The 27,841-nt window shown below is 44.3% G+C and overlaps 1 long non-coding RNA gene across 1 annotated transcript; it reads left to right on the top strand.

Annotated features, from left to right (window-relative positions):
- LOC108408022 (uncharacterized) lies at nucleotides 1-26,391 on the top strand. Its single transcript, XR_001855878.3, has 3 exons — nucleotides 1-202; nucleotides 25,107-25,187; nucleotides 25,334-26,391. It is a non-coding gene; the product is annotated as an uncharacterized lncRNA (long non-coding RNA).
- Nucleotides 26,392-27,841: the final 1,450 nt, after the last annotated feature.

Below are 27,841 nucleotides of genomic sequence, written 5' to 3'. Positions count from 1 at the left end.
CTAAAGTACTCTGAAGGAGCAGAGGGCAGAGGGCCCTTTCACTATTTCTACTGCTGATCTACAAAATCTTAGTTGGCAGGGAAATGAAGGAAGAACTAAAGATCTTTCCATCCAACCAGCAAGACAGACAGTTCAAAGAATTCAGACTGGTTGACTTCTATTGTGGCCAGGCAGCTTGGGCCAAAGGTTGAAAGCAGAACTGGTGAGTTTCATTTCTTAAGACACCCTGTTTTGGCACTGGTCTCTTAATCTTTCCATATATCCACTTATCCATTTACAAGTCCTTGCCTCTTCAACTTTCTGGAGAGTTTTTATCCCTGGTAAGAAACCAACAACCTCAGATGTCAATCACTAGGATTCAGTCTTGACGTTTTAAGGCCCCCTTAAAAATGCTGTTGGCCACTTGCCAGGGGTGTGCCTCCAGGTGGAAGAAGCCTCCATTTCTGCTTCCTTGCCACTTGGGTTTCCAGGAAACCATTAGGTTCAAGCCTTCAAAGAACCGTAAGCTTCTAAACCCTCGTATTAGTCTATAAATTGGAGCCTTGAGCACACTTTTACACTCCCTGATAATTGTGTGACAGTAGAGTTATTACTAATTATTTTATGGCTTTGCAACTTGGGTGATGGCTAAGATTTGGTTCTAAGCCAAAATCAAAGAATCATGTGCCTTCCAGATATTTTGAGAAGAGGCATAATCCTTGAATACAGGGAGTAATAGAGCGAAGGTCTAAAGATTTATGCTTAGAGGGGAAAGAGGAAGAGAGAAAAATACCCTTTGAGCACCTACTGTGGGCCTGTGACTTTCTGCATTATTCTTTTTGATCTACTGCCTAAAAGGTTAGAATCATAAGCTCATTTTTAATAGATGAGAAAGTGGAGGCTCTGAGAGGTTAAGAAATTTTGCACAAAGGCACAGAACTAGTAAGGGTCAGAGTCACGATTTTAACCCAGAGTCCAGGTAAGTTTGGGAATTGTGAAGAGGTGGGGAAGAGGAAATATTGATGATGGTGAAATGAACAGAAAGTGGAGATGAAGAACTTCTGCTGTGGTAAGAAGTGTCTTGGGGCATATGGCGCTGGACAGAGGAGCCAAGAGAAGAGGTGGAAAGTGAAGGGAAATGAAGCCAAATGAACTCTTATTTACCCATTATTTCATTCAACAAACATTTGCAATTTAAGTGTTAATTTTTGTTCAGAGACTTAGCTACACAAAGGTAAAGTTGTGGAAGGGGAAGTAAAGAGCTGTCTAGTGTGCGGGTCATCACTGAAACCCACTCATGAGTTGTGTGGAAAGAACCCTTGGGTGTGCTGAGATAAGGGCTACACAGAGGAAGTTAAATAGATGTAGTTCCTGACCTCTAACCCTTGACCTCTGGTAGCAGATTGGCAGAATCCATATCTCAGCTTCCCTACTTCCTAGCCTGGTGATCTTGGGCAAGTTACTTAACCTTTTCAGGCCTTTGTTTCCTTACCTGTAAAAGGGGATAGTCCTTACCTGACACACTTATTTTGAGGGGCATGAGTTGAATTCTGTGCCTATAGCCTTGGGTGGCTCCTGGGCTATCACCCCCTCACCAACTGGCAGCAGGAGCTTGAGACTTCAGTAATACAGATTCAGCCCACTTCACTCTTTGCACCGTGGCAGCGAAGATGGGGGCAGTGTGTGCTGGCTATCCCTAGAGCAGAGCAGAGAAGAACACTGAATTCTGTTTACCACATCCATCCCCGGACACATAAAGTCCAGATCTGTGTCTCCTCTTTCTGGGCTGGCAAAATGTGTGGAACCAATCCCCAGAGGGATTGCAGGGGGACATTCCTTGGTGGAAGGGAGACCCTTAGGAAAGTGTGTCATTATCCCTCTTCTGGGGGACTTTTGGTATCCCCAGCCCCTTGAGGAGGCCATGCCCTGGTGTGCTGTCTCCTGTGCTGGCAGCAGATGCACCTGAGTCTGTGGGCCACAGCCCTGTTCTCAGCGGTGGGTGCTGGTTGACCAGGTCCCGTGAGTAGGGCTGCCTTGGCGTTTGTGCTGGTTTCTGACTGGAAAGATCCTCTGGGCCAGGATGGAAATTTAGTTCAGTTGTGAGATAGACCCAGACTGGATTCTGGGCTTCACTTAGCATCAAGGATCCTTAGGAGTGTGTGGGGTCCAGGATCCCACTGGGGCGTCCTGTGGGAGACCATGGATTGTCTCTCACTCTAATCTGATTGTTCAAGAGACCCTTGCCCAGCCTGGCCTTTGCAAATGTGGCTTCCTTTGCCTCAGACACCCTCTGCCTCCTTCTTGAGAAAACCCAATCCTTGACTAACCTTCAATCCTCAGCTTATACACCATTTTCCTCAGAAAGCCTTCTGTGATTTCGTCTAGATGGGAAGTTGCTTCAGCTGCTGTGGGGTTCCCCTAGCCTACACTTTCCTCTGTTAGGCTGCATGGCATTAAAATGTATTGGTTTGTTTAATGGTATGTTTCTCCTTTCAGACGGCAGCCCTGGAGGGCAGAGATTGGGTGGTATTCATTCCTACAGCCCTAGTGCCCAGGATGGCGGGCTCGTGATAGGCACCCAGGGAATGTTTGTTGGATAGATGAACAAATGATGACCTGGGGCAGGGCGAGTCTCTGGGCCTGAGGTAACAGAGACAGCCTACAACAATGTAAAACTTTGGGGAGAAGAAAGGCAGGGAGAGGGCCCCTGAGTACCCCATTTCTGCCTCCTCTACCTAGTGTTAGTTTTCAAGCAGACAGAAGTTTAAGAGCAATGGGTTATTTGAATAGTTTCTTTTTCAAATAAATAGTTATTTGGAGTTCCTAAGGGTCAATGGGGGTCACGTTTATCAGGGTTTGAGTTAAGCATTTCTGGCTGCAAGGAATAAGGATCTCTTTGAGTCCATCCAGAAAAGAAAAAGAGCTGATCTCAGGGCTGTAAGTGTACTGAGGAGGAGTAAAAAATCTCCTGGAAACATAAGAACTGGAGCTCCAATGGGGTCCAGGATCCCGGAGAATGGGTCTGTCAGGCATCTGTATCCAAGATGATGTCAGCAACCTCTTGTGTTCAGGAAGTCATCGATCTTCACTTTAGGGTTGCACCATCAGTGTGATGGGGCTCTGCCAATGCGCCCACTTCTCTTAGTCTTGTGTCTGATGAGGCTATACTTTCCCAAGAGAGGCTGCCATTGACCAAGGTCATCGTGTCATGCCAGGCATAGCCATGGGCTTCGGGTCATGTGACCCACTGACTGCCCTGGGGCGTGGGATCCATGCCTGGTCCAATACGTTGTGAATGATGAGGGGAAATGCAGGAGGAAGCAGGATCGTAAGGTATAAAATGTGGTCTCCCACGCAGAGAGGAACTGAAGGTAGATGGGCCCGGCATACATGCCCGGGACAGTCTGTTAGACCAACTTCTGCCCATCTTCCCACTCCAGGGCTCCTCCAGAGGCAAAAGCCACACTAGGAATTTCACTGACATAGTCCTCAGTCCCACATCATAAACTTCAGAATGTATTATTTATTGCCCTCCTACAGACTGAATGTCAAGATGAAAAAGAAATAATTCTAAATCTCACTCAAGAGCTTTAAAGATGAATGAGGTAATTTATATGAAATAGTTTTAGCTCCCCAGGAAACAAAATATGGCTTTTTCCCTGGATGGACCCCCATGCCAATAACTTACCCTAGTTAATGAAAAACTCACCTGGCCACACAGACTGTGCAGGCTGCTATCTGAGTTCAGAATGGAATATTCTGACCAAGTGTGGACTTGGTCTAACCATGAGGCAGACACCAGACTCAAGTCCTTTTCATCCCAGGGCAGGGCATAAATAAATGACAGGCATCATGTTTGGGGTCTACAGATACAATGGCCTCTCTGAATGATGTCTGGAGATCACGCCATCACATTGAAACCACAGTTTGGTGGTTTCTAACTTAACTCTAGACCTCAAGGTTCTGTTTTTCTTGTGAGCCTAAATAACTATGTGAGTTACTTAAAACAGTGTGAAAATGTTCAGTTACCAGCACTGAATGGTCCCAGCACTGTGTCTTGTGAACTCTGCACAGTTCTATATAACTTGTAATTGCTGTATCATGGGTCCATTTATGGAAAAGGAATTGCATTTGTTGAACAAGTTTTTGCCAGGAACTAAAATTATTCAAAAGAGTTGTTCATGCCTATGCTTTCCGAGCATCCTCTTTGGAGCCCATTCTAGTAAGCAATTGCCTCATCACTCCAGTAGAAATGCTCTGGTTGAGGCCGCCAATGACCAAGGTATTCCTACAGCCAATGGCCCATTCTTTTATTTATTTGACTTAACCTTTCGGCAGCATTTGATATCATTTGTCACTCCACTCATAACACTTTGTCCACTTGGCTTCTAGACCACTGTGTCTGCAGTTCTCTCTCTGCACTGCTGTTCACCTCGACTAGCCTATCGACTGGTTTTATCAATAAAACTTTTATTGGAACACAGTGACGGCCATTTGTTTACATATCCTCTATGGCTGCTTTCAGGCTATAGAGGCCAGGTGGCCGGCAAAGCTGCAAATATTTATCATGTAGCCCTTTATGGAGAAAACTTGCTGACCCCTGGCCATTGACCCCTTGGGAACCTTGATTTTCCTCCCACCGCACCAGACACTCATAGTCTTCTTTGCATCTTCTCCTCATTTCCTTGACCTCTAAGACCCGGAGTCCTTGAACTCTTCTCTTCTCTGCCTATACTTAGCCTCTGGCTGAGCATAGCCAAATCTATGGGCTGAAAAACCGCACTGAATGCCAGGCACATATATCCAGCTGTCAACTCAGCATCTCCACTTAGTTGTCCAATAGACTTCTCAAAGTTCAACATGACACACTGAACTGATATCTTCCCTGCAAGCCTAGCCCTCCTGTAGCTTTTCTCTTTTCAGTTAGTGGCAGCTCTGTGCTTCCCCATGCTCAGTGCAAATACCTGAAACAACCACATCTCTTGAAAACATTATTTCAATGGCTTCCAACTGGTCTCTTTCTGCTCTTGCTCCTTCCAGCCTCTTCTCCTTGTAGCAAAGCAATCCTTTTAAAATAGAAGCCAGTCATAGCCTTTTGTTTGCTACTCCACCCGTTCAGGGCAAAATCCAGATCTTCTTTCCTGCCTCCCTCTCTTTACACCTGTCCTACTTTGTCTCCTTCACACTGGCTCACTTTGCTCCACTTGAGCTGATTTCCTTGTTATATGAACACAGCAAGCAGGCTTCTGCCTCAGGACCTCTGCTCTGCTGTTCTTTCTGCCAGGAGCCCTCTTCCCCCACATAGACATATGACTCACTGCCTCGTGTCTCCTTATCACGAACCTGTCCTGATCCTGACCACCCTAAATAAAACAGCAGCTTCTCTCCCACACGTCGGTCCCCTTCTCATCACTGTCAGTTATACTCAGCCTTTTTCATTTACACTTTTGTTGTTCATCTTGTCCCGCTTAGGAATAGGCTCCAAGCAGGCAAACCTTTATTTTGTTCATTCTGTATACCCATTGCCTAGAATAGGGTTTGGCACATAATAGGTATTCAATAAATATTTAAGTGTCTTTTACTTATTGCAATTCTGCAAACCCTATTTTACAGCTCAAAACATTGAGCAGTAGAGAGATTAAGGCACTTGTACAAGGTCAACTCCTTGTTGACCAATTCTGAGGGGCAGGAGGAAGGCAGAGCTGGAATTTATTTGTACCTGGTGCTATCTGACAGCAAATTCACTGCTCATTTGGCAACTCTGTGTGGTCCTGTCTCTGATAGTTGTTCTGAGGGTTGTCATGTGGAAAGATAGTTGTTCCCAGGGCATAAAGAATTCCAGGATCTATTGATAACGCATTGTGAGCCTATGTCTTTCTTATCATATTTATATTTTGGGTTCTGGCTACTCCCAGGGTTTTGAGTGTGTATGCGCGAGTTCTTCAGGTTGACCCGAGGACACGGTTTCCATTGGTTTCCCCGTCAGGAAGCATTTCTCCTCCCCTCTGATCTACCATCAGTATGTGGGCTTGGGATTTGGCAGTCTCATGTGGATAACCAAATGCCTGGACTTTTAAGGTTGTTTTTTTTTCCCTTTTGCCTTTTCCAATGTTGCTAATGAGCTACAAACATTTTGCCTAAGTGGAGCAGAATAGTTTCTACTAAAGAAAGCTGAGGTAGATTTAAACACTTTCTTTAATCGAAAACAATTGGTAATTTATTTCTAAATTTGACACTGACTTTTCCCTCTCTTACTCCTTCCCTCCGTCACTCCTTCTTTCCTCCCTCCCTCCCTCCCTCTCTCCCTGCCTTCCTTCCCTTTGGCCCCCCTTTCCCTCCACTCTGGTTTTCAGAGCTGCAGGGGATCTTCTGCGGTGCTTTGCTTCCGGTCCCGTGATAGTGGAGAAGCTCCCTTCTTCAGCATGGCCTGAGCGGAAGGGGTCTGGGGTTCCCGGAAGGTGGGACAGGTGCTGCACAAGTCGGGGATCTTAGAGCCCAGGCTGTGGGTGGACAGGAGAGTTTAGTTCCCAGCTCCATTGCTGATTTCTGCATCCTCTGCAGAAAGTTCAGCCAACTTCTTTAACGCTTGCCACTGCCATCTGGGCCAACTCCTTCCCTTCCTGCAGGTCACCTGAAGCTCCCGTGGCCCTCCGTGTTTGGTTCCCTGCCAGTGTCTCCTGCCCCTCCCGTCTTCCCCACTTAGGAGGCTCTTGCAGCACAGAGAACCCGGGGCCTGGGCCTGGGCCTGGGAAAAGCACATTGCCCTCCCTGGGGCCAGGCGCATACCAGTAGCCCCAGACAAACAGACTCTTACAGTCAAACTTTGCTCTTGGAGTTTGACTTTAATCCCCTGGCCCTGTCAGCTCCACCTTCTTCTGGCCTGTAAGGTTTGATTTGGTTTTTAATCCGATTGCAAAGTGTTTGATATCTTGAGAGAGTCAGCGATCAGAGCAATCAGGTGAAAGAGCAGGATGTCAGCCAGGGATTACACCTTCATGAGCTTCCTGTCGGCTCTCGGGCTGTAGCTTCTATTCTTATTTTCAGAGATGCAGTTGATGATTCAAGGGTACTTGTTCATTATCCAGGTCGTAGACTCTCTCCTCTCCTCTTCTCTCCGCGTCCCCCATAGCATCTCTCCCTTTGGCCCTTTGACTAATGTTGGGAGCCAACATGGCAGAGTACCTACAAGCCTGCTCAGGCTCAGGTTTGAGTCCTAGCTGCACCACATACCTGCTGTGTAACCTTGTGAGAGATGCTGTCTAAACACCAGTGTCCTAAGATGGAGACGGAGAGTCACAGCCCACAGTTCAGAGGGTCATTCAGGATTAAAAGAGACAGCGCTCCCCCACTGCTGAGCCTGGGGCGTAGTCATTGCTGGTGGTTGTTATTAGTACTGGTGAAACAATTGGACTTTCCTCTATAAGATTAGCAGGTATAGAGAAAGACAGTCCCTGAGGTTTAGAGGCCTCCCATGAGATTGGACTGGCAAATTTGAACAGAATCAAAGCTGCTGCTTGCTGGGAAAATGTCTAGGTCTAGAGTGAAGGGAGTTATTTACTATGTATTATCATAAGGTATTTAGTGTTGCATCTGTGTTCACAATCCTATGGCCCCCTTTCCTTCTTAACACCTACAGACCAGACCCCGCGATTGTCTTTGGGTGAATGACCTAGTCTGGAAGTCCTGTCGCTTCCTGCACTGTCAGTTCTGTGCTATCCAGGAAGACTGAGAATCATGGTCTCTGGGAAACATGGTGTGTGCAACCCAATGGGGCTCATCACGCAATGTACATGATCTTGTTTGGGCTTCATGCATGTGGTGCTGGTAGGACTGTCACCATTTACAAATAGGCACTTGAGGCTCAGAGAGGTTAACTCAATTGCCTGAGGCCACACAGTGTAATGGGCCTGCCCCAAGCCCCAAATGGATCCAGTGCCAAAGCTCAGGCCCTTGTTCATTCCATCCCACTGCTCCCTGCTTATTCCTCAGGAGGCCCCCAGCTTATATTTGCACTTGGTTGGATCACATTTTCCTTTGACCTCCTGTCCAGGACTTGTATAACAAATGAACAAACAAAGATCATCTTTGCATTTTCTCTTTTTACAAAACATCTCCCAGTAAAGTCCTCTCAGATCTTGCTATCTCCACACTTTCTTGGAGTCACCTTTCATCTGGCCCTCTTTGGTGTTCTTCCTCCTGCCGGGGGCGCTGTACTCTCTCCCGAGGACGAGAGCCAGAGTCTGGCATCTAAGGATCCCTCACTGTTCATGCCTAGACTTTGAAAACCCCCTTGGGTGCATGTCTGCCGCCAGCAGCCACCTGAGGGCCCCCATCCATTACCACTTCATGAAAATGTGTGTGTGTGGAGCAAGGGTGGGGGTGCCACATGCAGAAAAGGGGCAGCAGGTCTGGGCTCCCAGCTCCTCCCATATTGTGCAGGAAAGGATCTTAGAGAAATGCAAGACCAACATTTCATGATGAGAAAAGGGCCGTGGGGTGAGAGGGGCTAGAAGGGGTTGAGCCTGACAGGAGGCAGGAGAAGAGAGGGAAGATCATATGCAGGAGAAGATGATTTGGAGGCAGGCCCCAAACCCAGGACTGGCAGACCCCAGCCCGAGCCCCGAGCATGCATGCACCTCATCGGAGCCTCATGCCAGGCAGAGCTTTGCGAGGCAAGGAGGATGTTCTACTGTTCTTGCCACTTGACAGGTGAGGGAAGAGGATGCAGGGCAGGTGGGGGTGGGAAAGTCTCATTGCTCTGGGGCCAGGGCTCTAGGAGGGGCGCTCAGGCCAGGAGCTGCAGGAGGAAGGCCAGATGACTAGCCCGTTCTGTCTTCACCCTGAACTTGGAGGTCCCTACCTTTGGAGTGTGAGAACCCTTCAATGCCTTGTTAAATTCAGATTCCTGGGCCTTTTCTCTAGAGATTGGGGTTCAATACTTTGGGGGTCAAGACATCTGCATTTTAATGAGAGCCCCCGCAGTTAGGAAGCAGAGACCCACAGCACACATTTAGAGACACATCCGAGGTCAAGGGGGTGTGGCTTAGCCAAACCTTAAACCTGTTTCTGGCTGCCAAGGCCTTTTGACACTGGGCCTGTCATCAGCTACCACTGGTCGCCGCTGGGTCCTCTTGCTCTTGCTGTTTGGACTGAGGGAGGTGAGGGCAGACAAGCTCGTCCCTGGAGCTGGCCGCCTGCCTGAATGGACAGAGTATGTATGGTGGAGAATGTCAGAGTGTGAAGGGCCTGCCCCTGGGGAACCACATCTACCTGAGGAAGAGCCTCTGACTTCAGTCTAGGGAGCTGCAGCGGGAAGTCCTTCGCTTGGAGGTCCAAGATGGGGGGTCTCCAGCTTTGCCTCTTCCACTTCTCTCCCCAAGCATTAATCCCGATGTACGAAATAGTTTAGAGGGTCACTGAGAATTTCCGTAAAGAAATGTATGTGGAAATGTTAGGCACTGCACCTGACGAGTCTGACACGGGGCAATCATCCCTCCCCAGACAGTGGCAGACACTCAGAGCCCTCACTGTGTGCCAGGCACAGCCCCTGGCACTGTGCATGTGCAACTCATTTACTCCTCACAGCAAACTTCACAGCAAACTTACGAGGCAGCTACTATTATTATCTGTGTCTTACTGTTCAGGAAACAGCACAGAGATGTGAAGAATCTTGCCCAAGTTTGCACAGCTAAGACCCAGGCCATCTGTCCCTAAAGTTTGGGCTCCTTACCAGTGTGCTGTTCTGACATTGGGGAGATGTCATCTATTTTCCCACCCCTGCCCTGCCCCTAAGCTGTGTTTTTAAAGCATTTATAAACCATTGACCTTTCCCTTTAAATGAAATCTTGTAAGGAAATCTAATGTAAAAACAGATACACACAGAGCAACTGTGGTTGAAAAAGGCTTCCTCTACTTCCCCATTCCCCAGCAGCGGAATTCAGATCCCAGAGGGGCTCCACAGGGCACAGGCTTAAAAACAAAACAGAAGCATCAGCCAAGTGATGACTCATTTTCACTGGCGCTATGGCTTAAGGAGCTCTTGGAATTTGGGATAGAAACAAGTGATATCTTCCTGACCTCAAGGCTGGGACCTTATCTATCTACTCTGGTAATGACATACACACACACACACACACACACACACACACACACACACACACAGAGCCCAATCAGGGCTAGCCCCTGAGCCAGACTCATCAGCATCCTGCAGCCCTTCGGGGTCACAAGTCTTTTCATCTCAAGAGCTCTGTAAACAAGTAGCCTCATTAATGCCCATTTTACAGATGGGGAAACTCGCATCATTGTAATAACATCTCACGGAGACTGGCTTTCATCTGCGGGCGTGAAGGACTCTTCATACACTAATTAGAGGTCCTGGAGGAGGACGTCCCACTGTTCTTGCCACTCGACAGTTGAGGAAAGAGGAGGCAGAGGAGGAGTCTAAGGGTTAGGATCTTAGAAAGGCACAGCTCATTTCCCAGTCCAGGAACCTAGCTGGCTGAGGAGGCAGATGAGTGTGTATATCAGCAACCGGGGAGGGATGCAGAAGGAACCTGCAGAATATTGTAATACTAATCATGAGAGCTCCTGTGAGTGAATACTCCCTACAGGATAAGCACAGTTCCTGCAAACACCGTAAATCACAGGTTTTTTTTTGTGTGTGGGGATGTTTCGGGCAATTGTTAAGCATTTTCTGGCACACCTCTGCTTAGCTGGTGAAGTATGGTGCCAGGGGCCCTTGCCCCTCGTTGAGGCCTGGGGCAACCTGGATGTGATCTATTTTTTGACTTGGCGATGGAAAGGAAGGTGGTTGCGAAGCCATCACAAAAAAACATGGCAGTTGGATACAGGGACAAGAAAGAAGCTGTTTGCCTTCATGGTTTTCCAAGGGTTTGGAAAATAAGTGGATCTGGCTGCACCTGGGAGATTTTAAAAGGTGCTTATGCTAGGGCTCAGCCCCCATTCTGATTCAACTGACCTAGAACGGGGTCAGATGTGCCTATGCCCCAAAGTGCCCCTGGAGGGAGAGTAACTGTTGTAAACCTTTGCAGCTCATGACGTGGTCCAGCCCCGCACTCGCCACCCTCAACAACCCCAGTGTTGGAAGCTTGCTAAAAATGCAGGTTCTCTCACAGACTCCAAGAAGAGACTAGCGGTTACCAAACAGGAGGGGTGTGGGAGGGCGGGTGGGGAGGAAGGGAGAAGGGAATTGAGGGGTATTATGTTTAGTACACATGGTGTGGCGGGGGGGTCACAGGGAAAACAATGTAGCACAGAGAAAGCAAACAGTGAATCTGTGGCTTCTTACTATACTGATGGACAGTGACTGCAATGGGGTATGGGTGGGGACTTGATAATATGGGTAAATGTAGTAACCACGTTGTTTTTTCATGTGAAACTTTCATTAGAGTGTATGTCAATAATACCTTAATCAAAAATTTAAAAATATATGTTAGTTACACACTCAAAAAAAAAATGCAGGTTCTCTACCCCCTTAAGGCCCACTGAATCCAAATTTGTGTCCCAAGCACTTCTCAAACTTTAATATGCCTACATATTACCTGGGGGGCTAGTTAAAATACATTTTCTGATTCTGATCTAAATCTTTCTGAATGCTGAGATAGAGTTCTGAGCCCAGCAGGGTGTCAGTGTGATGATAACGGACTTCTGACTTCTACAATGACTTGAAACTCATCAGCCACCTTCAGTGACTTACACATCTTGCCTAGTTCTTATCCTCATGCTGCCCTGCAAAGCAGGTGGGCCAGGCACCATCAGCCCCACTTTCGTAGTTCAGTTTTATAAACAGGAGGCTGAAGCTTGGAGCCACAAAGCCACACTCAAGGCGCTGCAATTAGTATGTGGCCACGTCAGGACTTGCAACTCCAGTTATTCTGGTATCAGACACCACACTACACTGATTAGGGTCACAGGGTTCTTGTAACTATGTGCTAGTTGAATGACAGATGGTTGCAGCTTGAGGTCAGCGGTGCATCTTTGCACAGTAGGTGGACAATAAATATTTTTGGAATGAATTAATGAATAAGAAGGCAACTTACATGAATTTATACCCTTGCAGTGTAGATTCCTGTCACCCTGACTTCACTCAGCAATTATTTCTGTGAAGGGAGAAGATAATTAGATTGTGTGAGGGGAAGAAGGGGGTTGTTAGAAAGTGGTTCTTGACCTTGGCAACACAATGGAATCTTCTAGGGAAGCTTTAAAAGATAGCCACTCCTGTGTCCCAGCCCCAGTGATTCTGATTTCACCCATCTGGCTATGTATTGAGATGTTTTAAAACCACTTAAGGGATTATAGTGTGTAGCTGAGATTGGGAATGCCTTTCCATCTTCCATTCCACATGGCACAGGCTTGTACCCTGAGTGGAGACAGTCTTCTGACTGCTCAAACATCTCTCACCAGGCCCTGGAATCCACCCATTATCCCTGGGCAGCCTAGCAGCAAAGAGTACCTGGTGGGAAAACATGCTCTTTCGGAATCCCAACCTGCAACCTCATTTAGGTCTGCCAAATCTAGCAAGTAGAAATATAAGGTACCTAGTTAAGTTTGAATTCCATGTAAGTAACAAGTGATTATTTTAGCATAAATATGTCCCATGTGTTATAGACAGCACACTTATACTACAAAATTATTAATTGTTCATCTGAAATTCAAATTCTACTGGGTGGCCTATATTTTGTTTGGCAACCCAGATTCTCATTCCCAGAACCCAGGCCTTCCAAAATGAGGGTATCTGAGATGAGGGTGCCTCGACCTGATTTGGGGTGTTTAGTTTTGTTAGATGAGACTGCTAACAAAGATTGGTTTTCAGGTTCATCTGTTAAAACTACCCCAGATGGACAGACACAACGCCCTCCTTGTCTTCTTGGCTGGCAGTAAGCTTTCCACGAGTATATGTCATGTCAATGAGCACCCCAGTCTCCTCTCCCTGGCACCAGGCAGTGTACACCCATGAGGTACTCCAGCTAGAAACTGGAAGCCCAGAATTTGAACATGGAAGGATTTTTTTTTTTTCCTGGAACCAAGTAACACAAGCCAAACAGCTATATATAAAAATCTGGTAGAAATATCGCCAAGAACACTTTCTAAGAAAGTTGGCTGTGCGTTATCTTGACTTACATATGCAGCAGGCACTCACACTGCAAACCTACCACTAATGGTGTCGAATAAAAATAATTGCCAAGTGAAGTCAGGTGACAAGAATCTACAGTGCAAGGGTAAAATTCGTGTAAGTTGCCTTCTCATTCATTAATTCATTCCAAAAATATTTCTCGTCCATCTACTTTGCAAAGATGCACTGCGGAACTCAAGCTGCTTCCATCCTTTTGGGGGAGGCAGACGAGTGAAGGCAATTAGAACACAACAGGATGAACGCTTTGATGGGGGTAAGTGCAAGGCGCACTAAGGAGCTCACCTAGGGGTTGGGGGCAGTAGGCTCTCTAAGGAAGACCTGAAGCATGGATATGAATTAACAGGATGAAAAAGGTAGGAAGAACAGAGGACTCCGGGCAGAGAAAATAGTATGTGCCAAAGCTAGGCGAAGAAAGAGAACATCGCACCTCAGGAAACTGTAAATTGTGGTGGGTAGTTAGAGGATATGAGACTGGGGAGCTGAGCAGGGGGCCAAAGAGGGCATTAGTAAGCCTGGAATTTGGAGTGAAGGAGAGTCGTGGAAGGGTATGTAAGCAGGAGAAGTATATGGCAAATCTGCCCTGGGTTTAGTATGGAGGTTGCTTTGGGAGGGGTGAGCTGGGAGTCCGGGAGACCAAGTGGAAGACTGGTATAGGCATCCATGTGAAAGGTGAAGGGGCCCTGCTTAGGTGGAGGCAAAGCGGTGGAGAGGAGTGGCTATACTATAGAAGCTTTATGGAGGTAAGGACCACAGGACTTGGGAAATTCCAAGGTGAGGGTACGCGAGGGGCAACACTAGTATGGCTTCTGGAGTAAGACATGCATATGGCTTTGTAGGTGCCCAAGATATATATCCAGAACTCACCCAGGCCCTGAGCTCCAGTCTTGAAGACCCAACTTACTTCTTGACTGTATGGATGACTAACAGTCCTCATGGGTGACTAACACCCCCTTGGATGCCATTGTAAGGGAAGAAAAAACTTTTTCCTCTACCCTCTTAGGTTCATAAGTTGGGGGTTTGTAAATTAAATTGATGAAAGACAGATTAATAGGAGAAAAGGTGTACAAGTTTTATTTGTTGTTAATGTTTTAATTATTATGTATAAATAAGGGTCTCACAGAAAAGGAAGGTGGTTAAGCCTGAGAACTTACTCATCCTTTTAACAGGGAGTGAAGAATTTGTGGGGAAGTGATAATACAAAGGAGAAGGGTTGAGCCTTCTAGGGATGATAGCTGTAGGAAGGTAAGGTAAATATATAGGGGACACTGATGGAAGATAAGGGCTTTTCCAGTAAGGTTTGTTTATGCAAATTCAAGTTGGTATCGTCTCTGGAGATAAGAACCATCTTTCTAGTACAGGAGAGGGGAGTGGGGGCACCTTTAAAGAAGTACATTTATGCTCTGTTAGACAGAAAGGGGGTGAGCTTTTCCTGTGTCTGCAGTTTCTCAATTGCCTTCAGCTCAAAATAATTCTTACACCAGAGTGTTATATTTTGGGGTGGCATCTTCTGAGCCCTTTCATGGCCAATATGGAAGTCTTGGCCTCATTTTCTTATCTCCGCTCTGGGTCTCCCTCCCCTATCCCTTCTTCCCTTTTTTCCTCTGCTTTAATCCCAGTCCTGCACCTGTCTGACCTGAGGGCTGTTGTCACACAACAACTCTGGACCTTAGTTTCAGTACAGGGGAGGCACTAGTGAATTTTCTCTAGCTCATCTGGGCTTTCAGTTCCAACAAATGGGGTTTGATCCTGGCTCTCCTGTTGCTACATTTTTAATAAGAGCTCTTTGAGCCCTAGCAACCCATGCATAGAATGAAACTGATAATAGTATCTACCTTATACAGATTTTGTAAGGTGATAGTCTATTTAGCATAATGCCTGGCACATAGCTCCCAATACATGGTAGCGGTTAGAACATGATAAATTATCATAATGTGTTAATAATAGCCATTATCATTATCTATGCATTAGTAAACGTGGTAAGTGGGGAAGTGAACATAACAATAACTAACACTCAGTGAGCACCTGTGCTGTGTCAGGAATGTTTCTACACTTTACACTGTTCATGCTGCGTGTATAACTCCTTGAGGTGGGCTCAGTAGTAATCTTCATTTTATGTCAAGGAAGCTGAAGCACAGAGAAGTTAAGTAACTTGCCAAGGTGACACCACTAAGAAGCGGCAGACCTGGCCTTTGAACCCAGGAAGTCTGGCTGTGAGGACCGCGCTGCTAGGCAGTGTGTGGTACGTGGGCCAATTACAGTGCACTCTGCATCCTACTTCCTCTCTGCTTGTTCTTCGGATGAGCATTTCCTCACCCAGGGAAAACAAGTTGACATTCATTTAGCGTAGGTTATTTTCTCCACCAATAACTCCAAATAACCCAGATCTGTGTTACTCAAACTGTGTTTCATGGTCTACCACACCTGTAGCAGTAACCTGTATGCAATGGATGTGATGCCCTCAAAGTGGTCAAGTGAGTTTGGGAAATGCTAGACTAAGCACAGGTTACTAGTTAGTAAACTGGAGGACTTCTCAGGGACTTAAAAGTGCTCATGAACACTGTGAATCTCTGGGTGGGAAATATGTGAGCAGGGTTTCTTTGATGCAGATAACTGTGGAATCCTTCCCTATTCTCAGAACATCTCACAGGGCTCATGTTCCATGGAACACTCTTTGGGAAACACTGAGCTGGGTGCTAATGGTGACATAGGATAATAGAGAGCTGAGAAGTCTGAAGAGGAATGGGGCAGTTAAAACCTGTAGTTTGGCAGTAAAAGCCAGAAGTTTGAAATCAGTTCAAAGAGAACAGGAACTCTAAGTTACAGGCCACAGACAAGGGCAAACTGGGACATGGATTTTGTTTGACCCTCATTATTTAAAAAAAAAAAGGTGGAGGAAATTTCACATATATATTCAGTATCAGAGCATTGATAACACTGGGCTCATCTTCCTATATGACAATAATTAGCTGCCCTGTTTCAATAGGACACATGTTCCAATTTGCCACAGTCCTTACCACTCCCTAACATATTATAATTGGCCCACTTCTATCATTTATATTACCTGGAAGAATTGAGTTTGTAACCCCTGGTCTAATTGTATTTGATAAATCTCACAGGAACTGGAAAAGGAGTTTATAACTACCACTCAGGCATTTATTTTTGTAACTGTTTCTTTTTTCTCATTACAAAAGTTACTCATGCTGATTGTAGAAAACTTAGAAATACAAAAAAGTATAAAACATGAAACAATGGCATGAATATAACCATGATTCAGAGATACTTACTGTTATCTTCTGGTATATTCCTTCTCACATTTTTTGTTGCATCTACATACCTAAGTTTTCATCATATTTAGGATTATACCACATATGCAGTTTGTTGTGTTCCCGTATTCAGAAGACTTTCTACTAGCTACTAAGTATGGTACATTCTACTATATTGTGATAGATGATTTTCTAAGAAAACTTATTTTCTTAAAAATTACTTACAATGGGACCAGAGAAGTTAAGGGCTAGAAAGTTTTAGAGCCCCAATAAAGGTATTTTTCCTGCCAGAATGTCTATCTTAGAGTTGGTTTTTATAGTCATAAAGCCCAGCTCTAAAAGTTAAGTGCTACTGAACAAATCCAACATTAGATAGTTCAAAGATGACTCTCATAAAAAAGAAACTTATGTCAAAGTGCATGGGAAAGACTTGAATGTTATTGCAGTGAATGTGAGAATGGAAAAAGCAACTTTTCTAAATTCATGTATGAAAATTTTATTTAATATATAAATGTAAAGACTTATGTAGCTGATATAATAAAGGTATGAATAGACATCTGGCAGTTCATCCCCATTCCTTAAAGTTTACATCTTCAGGTTCTCAAAACCCTTGGAAAAATTGGAGATCCACTTATATTGGGGGCATACATTGTCATTGTCTTTGGCATTTTGTTTACAATCCTAGCACCCTGTAAGTGAGGGGCCCTTGGTGGTCATCTAGGTAACTGTCTCCTTGAAGAAGGAGTCTCCTTCACAATTACTCAGTGACTGTCCATTGTCAGCATGAAGGCCTCCTGTGGCAGGAAGCCTAGTGCTTGAGAGGTGTGACCAGAGCTTGTCACTGAGCCGTTCTTCCTCATATTGAAGCCAAGCACCTTGTGTTGTCTTCCACCCAGTCCCTCAATCCTACTCCCCAAGATCAAGTCTAATTCTTTTCCATATGACAGTCTTTCAAACATTTTGAGGAAACTATTTTGTCAAGCAATCTTTTCTTTTCTTAGCTAGGCATCTTTAATTTGTTTAAGTTCAAGTTTATTTAATGTATCATAGTTCACAGATGTTTCTAGAAACTAAGAATAACTTGAGAGTTACATAAAATTTAAAAAGGAGTTAAATGAATGTGGTTTTGGATCTGAACAAGGCAGGGAAAGGGAATCTGGCCCATAGGAGGTATCTTTTATTCATCTCAATTAATCCTCATAGATACCCAGTGAGACACAGTGTTGGACAAGACTTACTATTCTGCAAGTGACAGAAAACCCAACTCAAACTGGCTTACACAAAACAAATAAACAAGATCAATAAGTAACTGCAAATCTTAGGACTTGATTTTTGACTTCAGTATAACTTGATCCAGGAACTCAAATAATGCCACTAAGACTTGGTTTCTTTCCACCTCGCAGCAATACAGTCTTCTGTATGGCTTTCATCTTTCAAAAATGTGATGACTCCAGGCTCAAACCTTCCAAGTTCAAGTTCAGTGGGAAGGATCCCCTGAAGTTTCAATAAGAGTCTCATTGCATCTTATTGGCTCTAACTGCATCATGGGCCTGCCTCTGAACCAATCAGTGGTTGGCCTGGGGACATGGGTGATCTTGTTACCCAGGCCTGAGACCCATGTCCACCTCTGAAGCCAAGGGTGAAGGCCCCACCCAAAATGCATGAGTATGAGTGGGGGAGAGGCAGTTCCCCAAAAGGCAATCAGGGTGCCATTATCCAAAGAAGTGGGAATGGAGCACCAAGTCAGCCATGTCCACTTACTATTTTAATCTCATTAGAGACAAAGGAACCAAAGCTCAGAGACAGGATGCTGTTTGTCCAAGGTCACACACATAGAAAGTGGCAGGGCAAGGATTTCTGTGTGCTGAGTTGCAAAGCTGTTCTTTCCCCCCACCACAGTGTCTGGGGAACTTCCACTGACTCCAGCTGAACCATAGCAAATGCATCTCCACTTTTTATGACTCAGTAACTTTGGATGACAGAGTAACTAATTTTAAGCCCTGGTGATTGATAAACTCTCCTGAATCATTTGAGCTAAGGTAGACATTTCATCCAGAATTTCTGGCTGAGGTGTTGGAATTTCTCCATGATTAGTCAGTGAGCTTGTTGACATCCTCCCAGAACTGAGAGGACCTACTGCTAGGACTTCAGAAGCCAGTCACCCACTTCATCAGAGTATTCATTTGCTGGCAGCAAGCCTGGTGCTGTCTGTCATGGGGCCTTATCTGTCATGGACAACCTCAATGGTGGATCTGGGGACACCAGAGTAGAACCCTATGATGAACGTGTTCCAGGGGTGAGATTTGCTTGGCTAGTGCACTGTTGAAAGATGTAAATGTGAGGGCCTCTGTTACCATGGGCCCTGGTCTGTATTTTCAGTACAGCATCTTACACAGTTCTCTAACTTGTCTGTTCTGAAGACATTACAAATGCCACTCCCGACAGACCTAGGAAGTTAAACTATGTCCCTTATCAATAGCAGAAAAAACTGTGATGGAATCATGCATGAAATATATTCATACATGGAATATCATGCAGCCACTTAAAATAATTAAACGAGGCAACCAAATATCAGTACTGGCCAATCTCAAAACCGTAACATTGAGCAACAAAAAAAGTTTTAGGAGGACACATGCAAAATCATGCTCTGTGTAAGGCTACATAAGAAGTAAAATATAAACACATGTATAGACATTTTATGATGGAGGCCCTTAGGGTAAGAGAAAGGTGCTTCATATGGTAAAGAGGAAATGGGGCATCAATCAATTTTATTTTTAATGTTTTATTTCTTAAGCTGAGTGTTTATTTCTTAAAGAAGGATGTTTGTCACATTATTCTCTGTGCTTTTTTCCTAATAAAATATCTGATAATATTTGATAATGAGACACCTTCCCTCCCATCTCCCATTGATGGTGAAGTTTCTACCTTTCATATGCTGTATTGATCAGGAATCAGTGGCCAGGATATAATGCATTCTAGCTCCCCAGCTAGCTCAGGCTGAAGAGTCACGGGTGTTTACAGAATCATTCAGGAGGCTGCAGGTACCGTACTGAGCTTTCAGGAATACCTTGGAGAGCCACAGTGCAGGATGAGGGGGCACCAGAAGGATCTGTCTTTTACAATCAGGATGCTGCCAGCTGGATTGGGAAGTACACCATGGAAAGACCAGACTCCACAGCAACGGCACTGGTCAGGAGAAACAGTGGAAGCAGCGGAAGTGTGGCCTCCCCTTCACTGCTTCCTTCTGGGTGGTGGAACCTCCTGGGCATCTGGGAATCATAGTTCTTAACTTGCCAGCCTCAGAAGTGGAGGAACACATGCAAGGAGAATGTAGGGATTGTTGACCTACCATATATTTTTTTTCTTTTTCGTTTTTTATTAAGGTAACACTGATAAACACTCTTATGAAGGTTTCATATGAAAAACATTGTGGTTACTACATTCACCCATATTATCAAGTCTCTCCCAAACCCCATTGAAGTCACTGTCCATCAGTGTAGTAAGAGGCCACAGAGTCACTACTTGTCTTCTCTGTGCTGCACTGTCTTCCCCATGACCTTCCCACACCATGTGTACCAGTCATAATCCCCCTCGACCCCTACTCCCTCCCTCCCCACCCGCTCTCTCCCACCCCTCCCCTCTGGTAACTGCTAGTCCCTCCTTGGGGTTTGGATCCGCCATGTTTCCTACAGGAGCCAGGTCATTCTATCACATAATATCTTACAGCCCCAGCACCACCTGGCCCCAGCCCTTCACTCCCAACCTTTACTCCTCTTCTGACTTCCTACCCTGAGCTTCCATAATTGACTGGTAGTTAGAGGATTCAGTGAAGAACGAGATGCAGTTCATCAAGCATTGTTATAAGATGGCAGGTTAATGCAAATGGGACCCAGGCAAAGAATTGCAAAATTTCATTAGACCTGGAAAATATCTAGGGTTACAGAGGACTAGAGTCAGCGAGGAGGTCCCAAGGGGAAGGTGGAAAGCTCAGTTTTGGATTTAGACCACCTCAGGCCATTTTTGATGGCCTCATTGCATATTAAAGGTGATGTTTTGCAAGTTCCTTAATCTTCCTGCCCTTCAGTTCTCTTACATGCAAAATAGGGTGTTTATTATAATAATAAAACCTCCCTCCTGTGCTGAGATTAAGGGATAAAGGAATAACCGTAGAAGGAAACACAAACAGTGCTTACCTCTCACTGGCCTAAGTACAGCAAATACCTTACCTCACTTAGTTTCACACCAGCGCTGGCAGTGGCTTCTTCTGTTGTTCCCATCTCACAGATGTGGAATCTGAGGTTCAGACCTATCGGTCTGGTATCAGACTCTGTGCTCATGCTTGCTGTATGATGCTCCACTCAGGATGCAGCACTTGGTGAGACTAAAATAATGCTTAGCTGCTAGTACCTGGAAGAGCATTTAGAGAGAAAGGTGAGTGTGGGAACCAATACTGAATCTCATCAAATGGCAAAAATGTGTGACCTGTGGGCTTGGGGCTAGTGCACAGCAAGTGTAAGTGCTCCTGAAGGCAGGTGTGTTGTTTATCGGTGTGTGTCCCGACCTCCACGGGGACAGAGGCAAGTGAAACGGAGGAAGTGGTGGTGACCTTTCCATCTCTTAAGAAGGAAGACACCCTATTTCAAGAGGCAGCAGCCCGCCCCTGCTGCCTCGGTGAAGAGGGAATCTATTGGAAATCTGGGGAGACCCTCACAATCAGTGTTTGCCCACAGGTGCTGCCTGGGAAGACGCGTAGGAGCAGAGGAACCCAGGCAGGGATAGTCAGTATCCGTTGCTTCTCCTGCTGAGAGGCACTGTCACAGCTGCCCCATGAGAGGCCCTCACCACCCCTTCGTCTCCTGGGTGGGCGCATCCACTGGTATGCATAGGTATGCCTGGGCACCTGGTGCTGGGGCAGGCAAGTACCAGGGGTGGTCAAGTCTGACCAGACAATGCTGCTTGGGGAAGCTCCTGAGCCTGCAGCTGCCTTCCCATTGTTTACCAAGGAAATCTGGTGAGGGTTAGAAAAGTGTTAAGGACATGTTAACACCCAGCCCAGCTGAGACTTTCTCTCCTACCAATTATGTATGTATAAAATGCTGAACTGCCAACTAAGAAATCTTTCAAATAAATGCATTTCATTAAATTCATCAATGACTACATAGCTTTGAAGAATAGCAGTAGATAGATAGGGAAGAAGTACCCACTCAGTCTTCAGATGGTGAATGCTTGGTGAATATACACATTAGAGGACAGGGACTTGGTCTGTCTTATTCTTATAGGGTGGGAAGTTGGAGGATCTGAGCCCCAAGCCCCCATGACTTTCATACCCACCAGGAAGGACCAGCTATAGAATTTGCAAGGCCCAGTGAAAAAGGGAAATGTGGGGCCCTTCATGAAAAACTTAAGAAATTCAACTTAGTGACAGTAGAATGTTAAGGAAAGTATGAGGACCCTCTCAGTGTGGGTCCTGTGATGAGGGGATCCCCCCAAATGGGAGTGTGGTTTGGATGTTGGACAATGGCCCCTCCCCTGGGATACCCTTTTTTCACTCTTAAGAAGTTAGCTGACAGGGTGACAAGTGGTTTCTTTGGGGTGTCACAACACAGGAAGGTCAAAGCGCTTCCTATGGTCCTTCTTCCCTTCCTCTACCTACAAGCACTGAGCATTTTATCACTGTCTGGAGCACTGGGAAAGACATGCTTCTAACTTTCAGGATGCTCATGGACTGGTGAGGGAGATAGTTTTACAACTAAAATACAGCGAATACAGTGTGATCCCTTACAAAGGAGGTGGGTGAAGGGGCATTTTAGAGAAGAGCCTCTAGCCAGCCTGGGGAAGACAAGAAAGGGTCCTCAGTGTGCCCTTCCAGAGAAGGACTTTGTAAACCTGGGCAGCCAGGGTTCTGATTATGCTTAGAGAGTCACACTGGCACAGGGTGGAGGCTGCATTTGTGGGAGGCCAGGCTGGCACTAGGGAGGCTGGACACAGTCCCGTACTCACAGTCCTGGTGAGATGTACAGGGATGTGAACAACAGCCACAGTACCTGGCACTCCTCTTGGAGAGGAGGCTGGGAGCCAAGCATTAGCTCAGAGATACAATCAACTGGGTTTGGTGATTGATTGGAGGTGGATGGGTATTAAAGTTGAAAGAAAATCCTAAAACTAACTGGCTTCTGACTTTGGGCAGATACATGGATGCAGGTGGAAAGCCAGTTTGGAGGGAAAGAATATGTCTATTATGAGTAATTTTGTAAATCAGCAAAGATATGAGGAAAGCTACATATCACTAAATGCTTTTCTAACTTTCACATCACACCTCTCCTTCTTCCCCACCAGGACCCTCCCCAACAAAAATCACCAGTAAACAAAATCACGAAGGAATCACCACGGTCTTCAGTAGAAATACACCAAATTGGAAAGCTAGGAAGTAGAATTAAGCAAATACATGAGTTATTCCACCTCTGAAGCAATGAAAACAACTCAACCTGGGAAAAGTAATGTAGGGTATATAATTGTTTCTAGATCTGTAATCAAGGACAATCGTCCTAATACAAATATGTTTTCTAAAAGTAGAAATAACTTCCTTGGCTTTTATCACCAATGCATTAACTTACTTATTTATGCCTTTAACAGACTGTAATAAATGAACTGAGATACTTAAACTAAAACGTGGGTGGGTGGGTGGCGGTGGGGGGAAGGATCCTTTTCAAGTTCAGCCAAGTCTTTAAATTAAAAAGAAATACCCTAATGGGTGAATTGCTTAATAGTCACCTCGTGTGCACAACACAGGTCCTTGAAATGATTAACTGGAGGAAAAGATGGGTGGCAGCCCATAGCATTCCCCTTGTTTAGAAAGCATTTGGAGCAGACTCCATAATGCAGTCTAAAATAGCTCCTAATCAGATTCTGATTTGGGGAGCTGTAAGGATATGGGAGCCCCAGCCGCATGACTTGGGCGGTAATTGGCATTAAGTTCCACCACGTCCACTTCCCATTTCACACTTTGTAGACCCCTTTGTTCCACCTCAGCAGTGATGGAGGGAAACTATTCAGGTATTCATATATGCCAAATCACACTAGGTACTCTCAGGGGAAAAATATTCCTTTGATATAACTTAGAAAGTGAATTCTTGTCTGTTGACATTTTCAAGTCACCCAGAGTTGGTCTTAAAGTCAATCCCTCTGTCCTGCCCTGCTGTGACAAGGACTGTGACACCTTGGGTTGCCACCTCCGAAGCCATATGCTTTCCTTGACCTGGCTCTGGGAGATGGTGCTGGAACTGCAATACTGGGACACCTCATTCTCTGAGCTACTGCTTCTTAGCTTTCTTTCCTGGATTCCATGGGAGGTTGCTGCGTTGGCAGGGGGAGATCAGAAGAGAGGTTTTTCTCCTGACTTGTTAAATGATTGGAAAACACACTTCTCATATTATGAATTGCTCATGATTTTGCTTTTAAGAATTCCCACCTGCAAGGCTGGGCAGCTGGGGAGGGTGAATTGCACAGTGGGGCCTGATGACAGAGTTCCTTCCTTTTGCTGCCTTGCACATATTGGCTTCTCTCAGAGGCCAGAAGTCTAGTGGCACATGTGGCTCCTTCAGCCACAGGGTCCTAGCTGCCTGAGTCTTTGTATGTGGGAATTGCTGTTATTATTTCTTTCAGGAACCTGTCTCTGTGCTTTGAACCAGCCAAACCAGACTTCTCTCTAGGACAATATTTGATTAGGAATGTTTCCGTCTCATGACAGGCCATGCTGTAAGGATTGAAGAATGACCAAATTGATCTGGGTTCTAAAAACTTAATCAAGCATCTTCCTAAATGGGATTACTCACATTCCTGAGGCATGTGAAGCAGAACTGGAATCTGCTCCTACATTTTAGCTGGAAGCTCTGAAAGTTTTTTTACCAGCCTTTTGGGGAAAATGCCAGATGTCCACATGGACAAAGAAGTAACCTTCCTAGGAGGGTTGGCAATCGGAGTGCATGAATGGAGTCACAGATTGTACTTTGGAGCCGGAGTGGGACAGTTGCTGGCTCTGGAGGTGTCATTGAGAGGTTGCTTGTCACATGGCTTTTGTCAAAGTGTCAGGCCATGAAAAGCCTGGGTCCTAGAATTTCTGGGTAACTGGGTGTAGAGCTAGGGCTAAAGCAGCTTTAAACCTTCTGCTGAATTAATGACAGTCATTGTTTGTCTATTAACTCCTGGGTATGGGTGCAGATCCTTGACTGCTAAACCAGGGAGAATAGAAAGGCCTTCTCCACTGAGAGCCATTGACCCATTGCTGATGTATTTTCTGGGTCTTATTTGGACAGGCTTCAGATTGACTATGTTAGCCCAAGTAATGCAAAAACTTCCTTCCAGAAACCAGAACTCTTGGATTTACTCAAATGCCTTTTTGGCAAAGGAATGTGATTGTTTTGTTTCCTTTTCCTCATTCCAGGGAAGCTGGTCAGTGGCTCCCTAAGTCAAGGTTGGAAGGGGCATCTCTGGGAGATGGGAGGGTGGGATGCAAATGCAGGAAGAGGGGTATGATCTCCAGTGTTCCTTCTTCAAAGAGACCTTTCATGGCCACCCAATGTGATATATCCGCTACCCCAGGTACTGTTTACTGCATCATTCTGATATATTTCCATATGTATTATAGTACTTATTTTTATCTAAAATTATCTTGTTTATTAAGTATTTAAGCTTAAGTTTTCTTCCCCACATAGAATGTAAACTCCAGTGGAATAAAGATTTCATCTGTCTTGTCTCCCCTCTGTCCTCAGCAGTGAGACAGTGACAAATCTATGGTAGGTGCTCTGTAAGTATTTCTTGAATGAATGTATGAATGCACTGGGTATGAACATCCTACAGACTTTCATATTTTTTAAAAAATTTAGTCATTAAGGCTAGAAATATTACTAAAATGAATTATTTGGTTTTATGCCTTTTGTAGATGGAAGATATCAGAAAATCAGACCTACTCTGAATGATCCAGGACATCATCATGAACAATGGTTATTATATTGGACTTTAATCCAGATCAACTGCAACACAAACCATTGTGATTGTTGAATTTTTGGCTCTGCATTTTATGGCTTTTCTCTCTTCATTTTGTCCAGATTATCACCTCTTTCTTTCTGTCATCAAAGACCTATAACAATCATTCTCCTACTCTTTATTTAAAAGTTTGATAAAATTGGATAGTTGAGCTTTGGAGAGATTAATATGAAATACAAGGCTGTGCCTGAGAAATAAGGGACTGTCTTGGCTATGTAAGTGTTAAAACATCCTTGGTGGCATTTATTTAACTTAATTTAACAATTTTTTCTGTCCCTAGTTTGTAGAGGACAAATTAGGGGTATTTTGGTTGCAAGCAACAGAAACTAAGGTTGGTTATCTAAAGAGAAAATGAGACTTTTTTGAGCCCTGTGCGGGCACTCATAGAATGGAAAGGATTGTATATTACCAAGGACCTATAGTTTACACAAAGAAATTAGGTTAAAAATAGTTTAGTACTCTGAGAACTATAAGACATCATAGATAAAAGAAATTGAAGATGACACAAATAAATGGAAAGATATGCCATGCTCATGGATGGAAGAATTAATATTGTTAAAATGTCCCACTACTCAAAACATTCTACAGATTCAGTGCATTGCCTATCAAAATACCAATGGAATTCTTCATAGAACTAGAACAAATCATACTGAAATTTGTATGGAACAAAAAAATACCCTAAATAGCCAAAGTGATCTTGAGAAAGAACAAAGCTGGAGGTATCATGGTCCTGGACTTCAAACTATACTACAAAGCTATAGTAATCAAAACAGTATGGTACTGGCACAAAAATAGACATGTAGATCAATGGAGCTGATTAGAGAACCCAGAAATAAGCCTACCTATGTATGGTCAATTAATTTTGCATATTTGACAAAGTAGTCAAGAATGTACATGGGGTAAAGAAAGTCTTCAATAAATGGTGTTGGGTAAACTAGACAGCTATAAGCAAAAGAGTGTACTGGACCCTTTCTTACACCATACACAAAAATGAACTTGAAATGGATTAAGTACCAAATGTAGGAACTGAAACTATAAAACTCCTATAAGAAAACATAGACAATAAACCCTTAGGCATTAGCCTTAGCAATTTTTTCCTGGATATGTCTTCCTAGGCAAGGGAAACAAAAGCAAAAATAAACAAATGGGACTACATCAAACTAAAAAGCTTCTGCACAACAAAAGAAACCATTGACAAAACAAAAGGCAACCTACTCTGTGGGAGAACATATTTTCAAATTAAATATTCAGTAAGAGGTTAATATAAAAAACATATGAAGAATTCATAAAATTCAACACCAAAAAAAAAGAAATTTAATCTGTTTAAAGAATGGGCAGAGGACTGATAGACATTTTTCCCAAAAAGACATACAGAGTGCTAACAAGCATATGTAAAGGTGCTCAGCATCATTAATCATCAGGGAAATGCAAATCAAAACCACATTGAAATATCACCTCACACCAGTCAGAATGGCTAGTATCAAAAAGACATGAAATAAGAAGTGTTGAGGATGTGGAGAAGAGGGAACCCTTGTGCACTGTTGGTGGGAATGTAAATTGGTACAACCACTATGGAAAACAGTTTGAAATTTAAAAATAGAAATACTATATGACCCGGTAATTCCACTTCTGGGTATTGCTATGAAGAAAACAATAACACTAATTTGAAAAGGTATATGCTTCCCTATGTTTATTGCAGCATTATTTGCAACAGCCAAGATATAGAAGCAATATCTATAGATGTCTATTGATAGATGAATGGATAAAGAAGATGTGATGTGTGTATATATATATATAATGGAATATTACTCATAAAAAAGAAATCTTGCTACTTGTGGCAACATGTATAGATCTAGAGGGTATTATGCTAAGTGAAATAGAGAAAGACAAATACCATATGATTTCACTTTATGCAGAATCTAAAAAACAAATCAAATGAAAAAACAAACGAACAGAACAAAATAGGCTCATAAATACAGACAGCAAACCAGTAGTTGCCACAGGGGTGGGGGGTTGGGGTATGGGGTGAATAGGTGAAATAGTTGAAGGGGATAATTTGGCACAAATTTCCAATTATAAAATAAATAAGTTGCAAGTACTTTTCAGTACAGCACAGGGTGATAAGAAGGTAGGTACATTCACATGTTGCAGAATGGCTTGTTTAGGAGCTGATGCTTCAAATTCCTCCATGCTACAGAGGGGAGCCCTGGTGCTAAGATGTTTGAAAGGCAATTTCCTCTGTTAAATTTCAGTTGGCCATAGTGACTTTCCCACAGAACTTCTATTCTCAAACTTAAGAATATGATACAGATAACTTAATTCTTATTTTATAGACCAGAAAGCTAAATTTCAGCATGGTACCATGACTTGGCATGGTCACTATTTAGAGAGCAAATTCTAACTA

Source organism: Manis javanica, chromosome 5, assembly GCF_040802235.1.
Source record: "Manis javanica isolate MJ-LG chromosome 5, MJ_LKY, whole genome shotgun sequence".
NCBI lineage: Eukaryota > Metazoa > Chordata > Mammalia > Pholidota > Manidae > Manis > Manis javanica.
Note: the sequence above shows the minus strand (reverse complement) of the source record. Positions and strands in the feature narration are given on the sequence as shown.